Source organism: Kryptolebias marmoratus, linkage group LG14, assembly GCF_001649575.2.
Source record: "Kryptolebias marmoratus isolate JLee-2015 linkage group LG14, ASM164957v2, whole genome shotgun sequence".
In the NCBI taxonomy this organism is placed as follows: Eukaryota; Metazoa; Chordata; class Actinopteri; order Cyprinodontiformes; family Rivulidae; genus Kryptolebias; species Kryptolebias marmoratus.
In genome coordinates, this window is record NC_051443.1 from 2,070,537 (window position 1) to 2,078,749 (window position 8,213).

The 8,213-nt window shown below is 38.2% G+C and overlaps 1 protein-coding gene across 5 annotated transcripts in view; it reads left to right on the forward strand.

Annotated features, from left to right (window-relative positions):
• LOC108250648 (LHFPL tetraspan subfamily member 2a protein) overlaps window positions 1-8,213 on the forward strand; it is a 74,426-nt gene that overhangs the window by 49,439 nt on the left and 16,774 nt on the right. Inside the window, exon 1 of one of the 5 annotated variants that reach the window (XM_017440632.2) lies at window positions 5,231-5,317. The exons of the other annotated variants lie outside the window; for them this stretch is intronic. The gene's annotated coding sequence lies outside the window, so the exon portion shown is untranslated. Of the gene's footprint in view, window positions 1-5,230; window positions 5,318-8,213 lie in introns of those variants that run through there. 5 annotated transcript variants of the gene reach the window in all.

The window sequence follows — 8,213 nt, forward strand, 5'->3', positions numbered from 1 at the left end:
TGTACCTCAGCCGGTGTATGGGCTTCTTCAGATGCAAAATACCTTCCAACTACACTTTTACTTTTTGACTAAAGAAGGTTGAGGAGTTTTAAGCTTTGCGTTGTTATTTCGGCTAATACTTACAAAGATGTTAAGGTCAGAAAGAGAAGCTATAAGAAGCAAAATGTCTTAAAAATCTTCCGGCCCACAGTTCTGTTTTCCTCTCGGTTTCTTGCATGTGGGATGGAAACAAATTCTGTGTCTGGAGAACCATCCTTCTGGGTGCAAACAGAACCTGGTATCCACATTCTTAACGCTTAAAGCCTCAGTCGTTGGGCACACAGAGCAGACACCTGTCTGTCCTCCAGGAGAAACGTGTCTGTCCTTTAGGAGAAATACCATAATGTTTTTCTGCATGAAGTAAATGCAGTGTATCCTAAAACTCTTTCAGGTTCCAGCAGTCTTTTACAGTTAAACAGAACAGTGTTAAATGTTGCCATTTTGAGCTGTGGTCAGTTAATTTTCATTAAGTATAAAAACAAGCTTGCTCAGTTCAAAGTTCCCAAGAATATGAATGCCACTCATGAACGCGTTCTCATATGCACCAGTGCCAGCTTCTTGTTGTAGTGCTGATCCAATTAAAAAAAAAAATGCCTGCAAAGACCCATTGTTTAGAAAACCCAGAAATCTGAGAGGTAAATGTACCGGTCTTGGCACTGTAAACTGCATATACAGTGCAAATCTGGAAAGCTGGCAGGCAGCAGCAGGATTAAGTGAGAGGGGTTTAGTGAACAGCCTGTTGTTTTGTTGAGAAAAAGCACTTTTGTGATATTTGAGACATTTTAGTAAGAGTGTGTGGCTTTTTAAATGTCCCATTAACCTCTTCCCAAACATCCCCTAGAACCACAGCATGAGGAACAGTCACAACAGTTTATTAGGAATGGGTCACAGAAGTTGGCAGATGATTGTATTTTTGCCTCCATCTGTGAGGATGTGTCTATTGCAAAAATATTGAATGAATGACTGGACGACTTTTAAAGAAACTTGCAGAAAGTAATTATTGGATGCACATCTACAAATGACTAACATTTTAGAGTCAACCCAATTCAAGATGGCTGCCACACCCAATTGTCATTAAAAGCACTAAAATTGATATAATTTCGACGATTTACCAGATACTGACCTTAAAGTTGGTGTGGTAGTAGCTGAAACTGATCCCCAACACATTTTCTGAGCGCTAATAGGCTACACAAGGCCTTTTTGTAGAATTTTGCCATTAACTATTTGGAGTTAACTCTGTCTGTTAGCAAAATATATCTTACATAGATGCTAACTCTCAGAAAGCAATCATTGGCTACACATCTGTAACTGATTAACATTTGGAGTTAATCCAATTTAAGATGGCCACCTTAGCTAACTGACCTTAACCAACACAAAAATTGCTATTACTTAGTCAGTTTTACAGTTACTAAACTAAGTTTGATGTGGTAGTAGCTGAGAGAGTCATTTCCAACTCATACTCTGTGTGTGACATCACACAACATTGCTTATAACAAGATTGCTAATAACCTTATTTTCAAGTTACAGCTCCATCAGTTCTCAACATCTGGTATAAAAGGTGGTGAGTGATTTGTAATCTTTAAGGAAATGCTATGTTTTTATTTTATTCTGCGTTCTTTTTCATTCAAAGGATTAGCTTTCAAACTGCTGTGTCTCAGCCTGTTCAGACTGATAAAACGGATGTTCTCAGGTTTTCCACAGTGACTGATCATGGTATCAGCTTCTCTTCCTGTTTCAGCAGGCCCCCTTTCTCTCCTTTTTCATATGGAACTCATTTGTGAGACAACACAAGTCCGCCGTGCTGACTGAAGGCTCTCGGTGCTGCAGTAAGCAGTCCTGGGACACGTTGAGAAACCATCTGCTAAAACAGCCACTTAACTTATCAAGTAGTCACATGTTTACAGTTCAGTGATGAAAGATGGAACAGGATCTGTGCTCATTTGGGTTCAACTTTTAGGTGTTAATGACTGCAGCCAGACAAGCTCTGTGTCTGCATGTGCAAAATTTGCATTTGTGGAAATGTATGACTAAACAATTTAAAATTGAACATTACCTTGTTTTATTAATGCTTTTAAAGCAATCTCTGCTTCACACACATTAATAGCTAAACTGATCTTGTACTTTGCAATAAAAGATACTTGAAGTGTATTCATGTGTATGACTAAAGCACAACAATCCCATCTTCCTCTGGTAAATAAATAGCATTTGAACAAAATAAAGTAATAATGTTCTTTCACACAAATAAAACTATAATATTTAGTACATTTTTTTAAAACTTCATTTCAATGAGAACATGGGGTTGTTTTCATGGAGCTTTAACAGATGCATAATATATAACTACTGTTTGTTTTTTTAAAGAAAAGGTTTTGTAAATCTAAACAAAGACCTAGCATTGTTTAAAAGATCTCATTCCAAAGTTTTAAACTAAGAATAACTCTGTTAAGTAATGATGGAGTTTTAACTGTTTGGTTCAAACCTTGAAAATAACATTAAGTGCTGTAATGTAAGATTTAGCATTCTGATTATGTGTTGTTAATGACTCTCAGCTACTATCACAGTAAATTTTAGCCCAGTTGAGTTACTACCATTTTGTGTTTTCTAAGATTGGTTTACCGGGGCAGCCATCTTGAATCAGGTTGGCTCCAAAGGTTAATCACTTGTAGATGTACATCTAGAGGTAGACCAATTAATTGGTCTGCAGACTTTTATCCGTCAATGTTGGCTACTTTTAAAAATTCAGCAGTCAGCCATGCCTGTACTCAATTAATTACCAAGTAGAAAAATGAAGAAGAAGCAGCTAGAACCAGCTAACTATAGCTCTCAATTTAGTTTTTTATGCAACAATTCCTCTATATCTAATTTTTGTGCACAAGTTTCTCTAAAGTCTGTTTAAATATACATTTATTTAAGTTAAGCAATTGTTATATTTTGGTAAATGGGGGACAAAAAATAAAAACAAATCAGTATAGCATATCAGCCTTCAGATATCCTGATATTTAAAGACCGTATCAGGTTTTACAAAAATGTCAAAGGCGAGCAGCTTGGTGACAGACAGGATCAGGTAAGTGTCTGTATTTACAGTGTGAAAAGGGAAATGGGTCCGGATCAGAGGTGAGTTTATATTATTGCCAGTGGGGATGTAGTTATTTAGAATGTAGCCAAGGGAGTTTGTTTTTACTGATAAGTGAAGGACACAGCACTGAGGCGAGGATCGGGGTCTCGACGGTGAGTATTTACAGGTGGAGGTGGTCACAGGTAAGTTGGTTCCAAACTGAGGCAGACAGGCTACAGCGCAGGGCGGGTCGGGTGAGTGGCTCTCGGGAAAATCCTTCAGACGGTGGTTTGTGAAGATCAAGAAGCTTTAGGAGGCAGAGACTCTGAGTGTACACAGAGGACAAGAACATTAACAGGACTCAGGTACCAGAAATCACAAGCGGCTGAGATGCTTTACCAATAGCAAGCGATGCTCCAGCGCCGATCTGATCTTCCCTGCAGCGTTAAGTACCCAGAGCGCTGAAGAACTTGATCTGCTGCAGCTGATGATGATTAAACTGCCGACCAGTCAGGAACAGGATTGAGCAAACAGGAAGCAAACTCGCAGAATGCCACAGACCGGCTTTGGTATTGGCCATAGACAGACATGTCAATCAACCTCTACGTACATCCAGGAATAACTTTTTGATAGATTCGCTGAAATTTATCCAGTGGCATTTGAGATATTTTACTAACAGACAGGCAAACATCACATGCAGACACAGGCTAAAGCATTATTGGCCATCTTCTGGCACCGGGCATAAAAAAATAAAAGAAACAAACGCAGCTACGCACTACAATTTACCACAGCAATATGTTGTAAAGGCTTAAACAGTGATGGCGTAACTTGTTGTTATTTGTGTAAAACATAGTTTTGCATTGTGTTGCTGAATTAAGCAGCACTTTTACTGAAGAAGTCAGCAGCATTTGTGCTATGTGCCCCAGGGCACCATCATACCATCACAGATGCTGTCTTTTGAACTGTGATGATAAGAAGCCAGATTCCTGCTTCCCCCTGTGCCTGGGGGGCTGAGGGCACACGGTTTCCAAACAATGTATCAAATTTCAACTCGTCAGGCCTAAGAACAGTTTTCCCTCTCATTTAAGTTAATCACAAATGAGCTGTTTGGTGTGTACTGAAATATTTTTCAACCCTGAAACCCCAAATTTGGTGTTTTTAAGTTATTATGCAGCTTTTACAGATGTTTGATCCCTTCTGAACCTTAAAATTAGACTTTTTAATTTTAAACAAACATAAATACAATTTGTTAAACTTCTGTTTTTATCTTGTTTAAAGGATACAGTATAATGATAAGACTAACCACAGGATGTATTTTAATCTAACTCTCAGAAAGAAACGATTGGGTGAACATTTAACACTGATTAACTTTTGGAGTCAACCCAGTTCAAGATGGCTGCCACAGCCAACTGATTTTCAAAAGCATAAACATTTCTATAACTCAGAGGTTTACAGGTATTGAGCTTTGGTGTAGTAGTAGCTGAGCATCATCCCCAACACACACTCCGAGCGCTAACACATCTAGTGAGAGCTGACATAATAGCATGAGACTGACATAATGTCAAAACAAAATTTGACTGAAACAGCTGTAACTCTGCTCCTTCTTAGGATAAGATGATCTCAGTCTAAAACTTCAGCATTAAAGACATTGGGCGATATGCATTCCTTCAAGGAATGGTGGGTTTTTAATTATTCATATTCTAAACAGCACTCCAGATTTTCACGAGCTAAATTTTAAAAAGTGGACAGTTTATTAATAATAATAATAATGTATATAAATAGTTTAAATAAAAGTACAGTATTTTGTTATCCAATGCTTTTCAGTGTAAAATACAATTGTCATTAGAGCTGAGAGTAAGATGCTGGCCTTGGCTGAGTTAAAAGGAAAGGAGTGGAGAAAATAAAAGAACAATTGAAAGAGAAGGTGACAGAAACTGAGACAGAGAGAGAAAGGAGGGAGTTACCTCTGGAGCTCTAGCTCTTGTTGTTTTAACCCAGATTCAGCTCTGAAATATGGCCTCCATGCGGACCCTCTCAGGAGTGTGTCTCTGCTGTCAGATGGGCCAATCAGACGAGGGTTAGCTGTCCAGGAGGAGGAGCCTGGGGAGGGTCTGGGAGTCAGAGAGTACGAGGGAGTCATGAAAGAAAGTGAGCAGAGGAGAGGAGTCAGAGCAGAGAAGCCACATCTCCAGGAGAGTTGGACTATCTGCAGACAAATGGACACAGGTTGGACATTACTTCAGTTTTTTCTTCACATTTTGGGGATAATTTCTTGTTTTACCAACTGAGATGACTTCCTGGGATAAATATTTCCACAGGAAATGCCTGCCTGGCTGATGTAATTTAACGTAAAGTTATATTTCTGATCTAAATCGCAGCCTCTTCATGCTATCCCATGGCTGCAGGAGGTTGAGCAAATGAGCAGAAAAGTTAGGAAAGAAATGTGTTTTGTTTTCATATGTGTGAATGCTGATTTAGCATTCATAGTATTGTTTTACTGTTTCCTCATTTTCTGGCAATCTAATTTCTTCTGCATACTTTGTCCTATTTTAACCGTTATTATATCAAAATGTTCAGTTCATTCAGGAGAAGCATTCTGTGACTTAGGATATTTGTAACTTTTATACTTTTCAAAATATTTAACTTTATTTACAAATATTTCCCCATAAGAAATATACCGAGATCTCTTCAATTCAAAACATTGTTTTCTTTAAAATCTCCTTCAGAAATATGGCTTTATTTTTGTCTTTTTATGCTTCTTTTAGCTTTTAGTTACTGTTACTTGCCAGTGTTTTGCTATATTTAGATTTTACCTTGTATTTTGCTGTTTTTAATTTTTAGCTATTGTTTGGTTACTTCTGGGTAACATTTTGCTTTGTTTACTTTTACTATTGCTGTGCTTTGTTTAGTTTCAGCTTTTTTTTTTATCAGCACAGTTATTCAGCACCCAGCATTCACACAGCATTTTCCCAGAATATGCTATTTCTCTAGTTAACATTAGGTTTTTTATTTTCCTGACCAAGACTTTTCTGTTCTAACACTTAGAGACACATGCTGTGCTTTCATTGGAAGTTGCTGACCTAGTTTGTTGTCACCGACCTGGTGGTTGAATTATCTGGCTGCTTGTGGGTTCTTCATCATGTGATTTTTCTTTAAAAAAAAATAATGTGAGATCTTCTGTGACCAATTACTTCCTGCATTCCCTGTCAGTGGCTGCAGGGGCCTCTCATTCAAACAGTTCCTTGCAGATTAAAAGTGCTTCCTTTGTTTTAAAGCCGTTTTCCTGCTTCAGATGAACTCAGTGTGAGCTGGAAGTGCAGAAATCCAGCCATTGTGGTGATATTGGCTGAGTGATGCCACTGAGTTGTATGTGCAGGCTCTTCGACCAGCTCTAAACAAACACTCTCCATGGTGATGTGTGAGTCTAGTCCCAACAAGTCCATAGATATGTAGATCGCTTCCTGTCAGTGGCAGAGTGGAAAGGCGTTTCCTGCAGTTTGATTGCAGTAAAAAAAAGAATGGCTGAGTGGACACTCTGAACATGGACTCCCAAACCTTTAGAAGTCGACTGGTTTAGATCTGACTGAAGCACTCAACAGCTGTTGGACAGGTAGCCATAACATGCTTTACAGACAGACATGGTCCCTAAAGAATAAATAACTTTGGTAATCATTTGAATTTTCTCCTGTGTCTGAAAATGATGAAAAATCCTTTCAGATATGACATTATGCATTGCTTCAAGGAATTCTAATTTGATTAACATTTCAACATTACTAAACTTTGCTTTCTGCACAGATGAACAAAAGTAAAATGTGAAACAAGATGTTAAATTGTTCTAAATTCTCATCAAAATAGTTCAACCTTTGCTTGGTGGAGTTGCACAAAATTTGAATCAGCTGTATTGTCTTTGGTATTCTAGTAAAACTAAAGCTGAAGCGTGTTGCTGGGGAGTAAAGTCTGGGTTTCCCTGCTCGACCTCTGCAGCCACAGATAAGCAGAAGATGGATGGATGGATGGATGGATGGATGGATAATAACAGTGAATACTCAAAAAATAACAGGATTTTGTTTCTGCTGATTATCAAACATAAACATGCAAACTAAAGGAGCTTCTTTAAGTACCCTTACAAATAATTTGATGAACATTATCAACTTTTATCAACAGGATCTCTTTAATCAAAGAAAGTTGAATCTTTTCATCACCAGTGTACCCCACTCAGTTTTGTACACATTAAACATGAGTCAGCTGCTACAAAGATCCACATATCACAAATATGGCAACTCATCATGTTTTGCTTTACAAGTTCTATACTTGGGATTTAGTTTTCATGGTGCAGACATGCCTCGTTCTGTAAAGTGACTTCATGATTACAGCTGTTGAAACTTGACCAAATAAGCTCCTTACCTATGAAAGTTACTACAGATTTGGTAGATCTCTTTCCTCTGTTAGAATTGACAGCAGGTCCTCAGTTTGTAGCTCATTAGTTAAGATGGCCGTGTTTCCTAAGGTTGTTGACATTAGATCAGGGTAAAAACTGCAAATCAATTTGTTTTTGATTAACCCCCTAAAAAAGAAATTAGTTAATATTTTCCCTCATTTTATTTACTAAATTTATGGTATTTCATTTTGACAGGAAAGTTTGAACACTCAAGATACTTATAAGATACTTATAAGGGTTCTTGATTTGTGGTAAAACCTAAAATGTGCCTAGATGTCTGATTTCAGGACTTGGGAATAATTTTTGACCAACTGCTCTCCTCCATCATATCGTCCCACAAGTCTCTGTAACATTAGCATCATATTCCACTCATTAGCTGTGTAACATGCCTTCTATTTGGTGTTTTATGACAGTTGACCATTATCGTTTTGCCAATGACAGAGAATTAGCAACTGGCAACAGCAGACTATCAACTTGTTCAGCCTACAAAGTCAATCATCTTCAGTTTTCCTTCAACCAGTTGTCTTGTGGCTTTGAGGGCACATGTGTCAGACGTTGGGAGTCTCCAAACTATGGGTGCACATGGGGATTAGTGCTGGGGGTCAGTTGGGAAGCAGGTGTGGTCTAAGGTCTGTAATCTAAACTGAACCTTGAGTGATCCTCCAGACACCCCCCCCCCCCCCC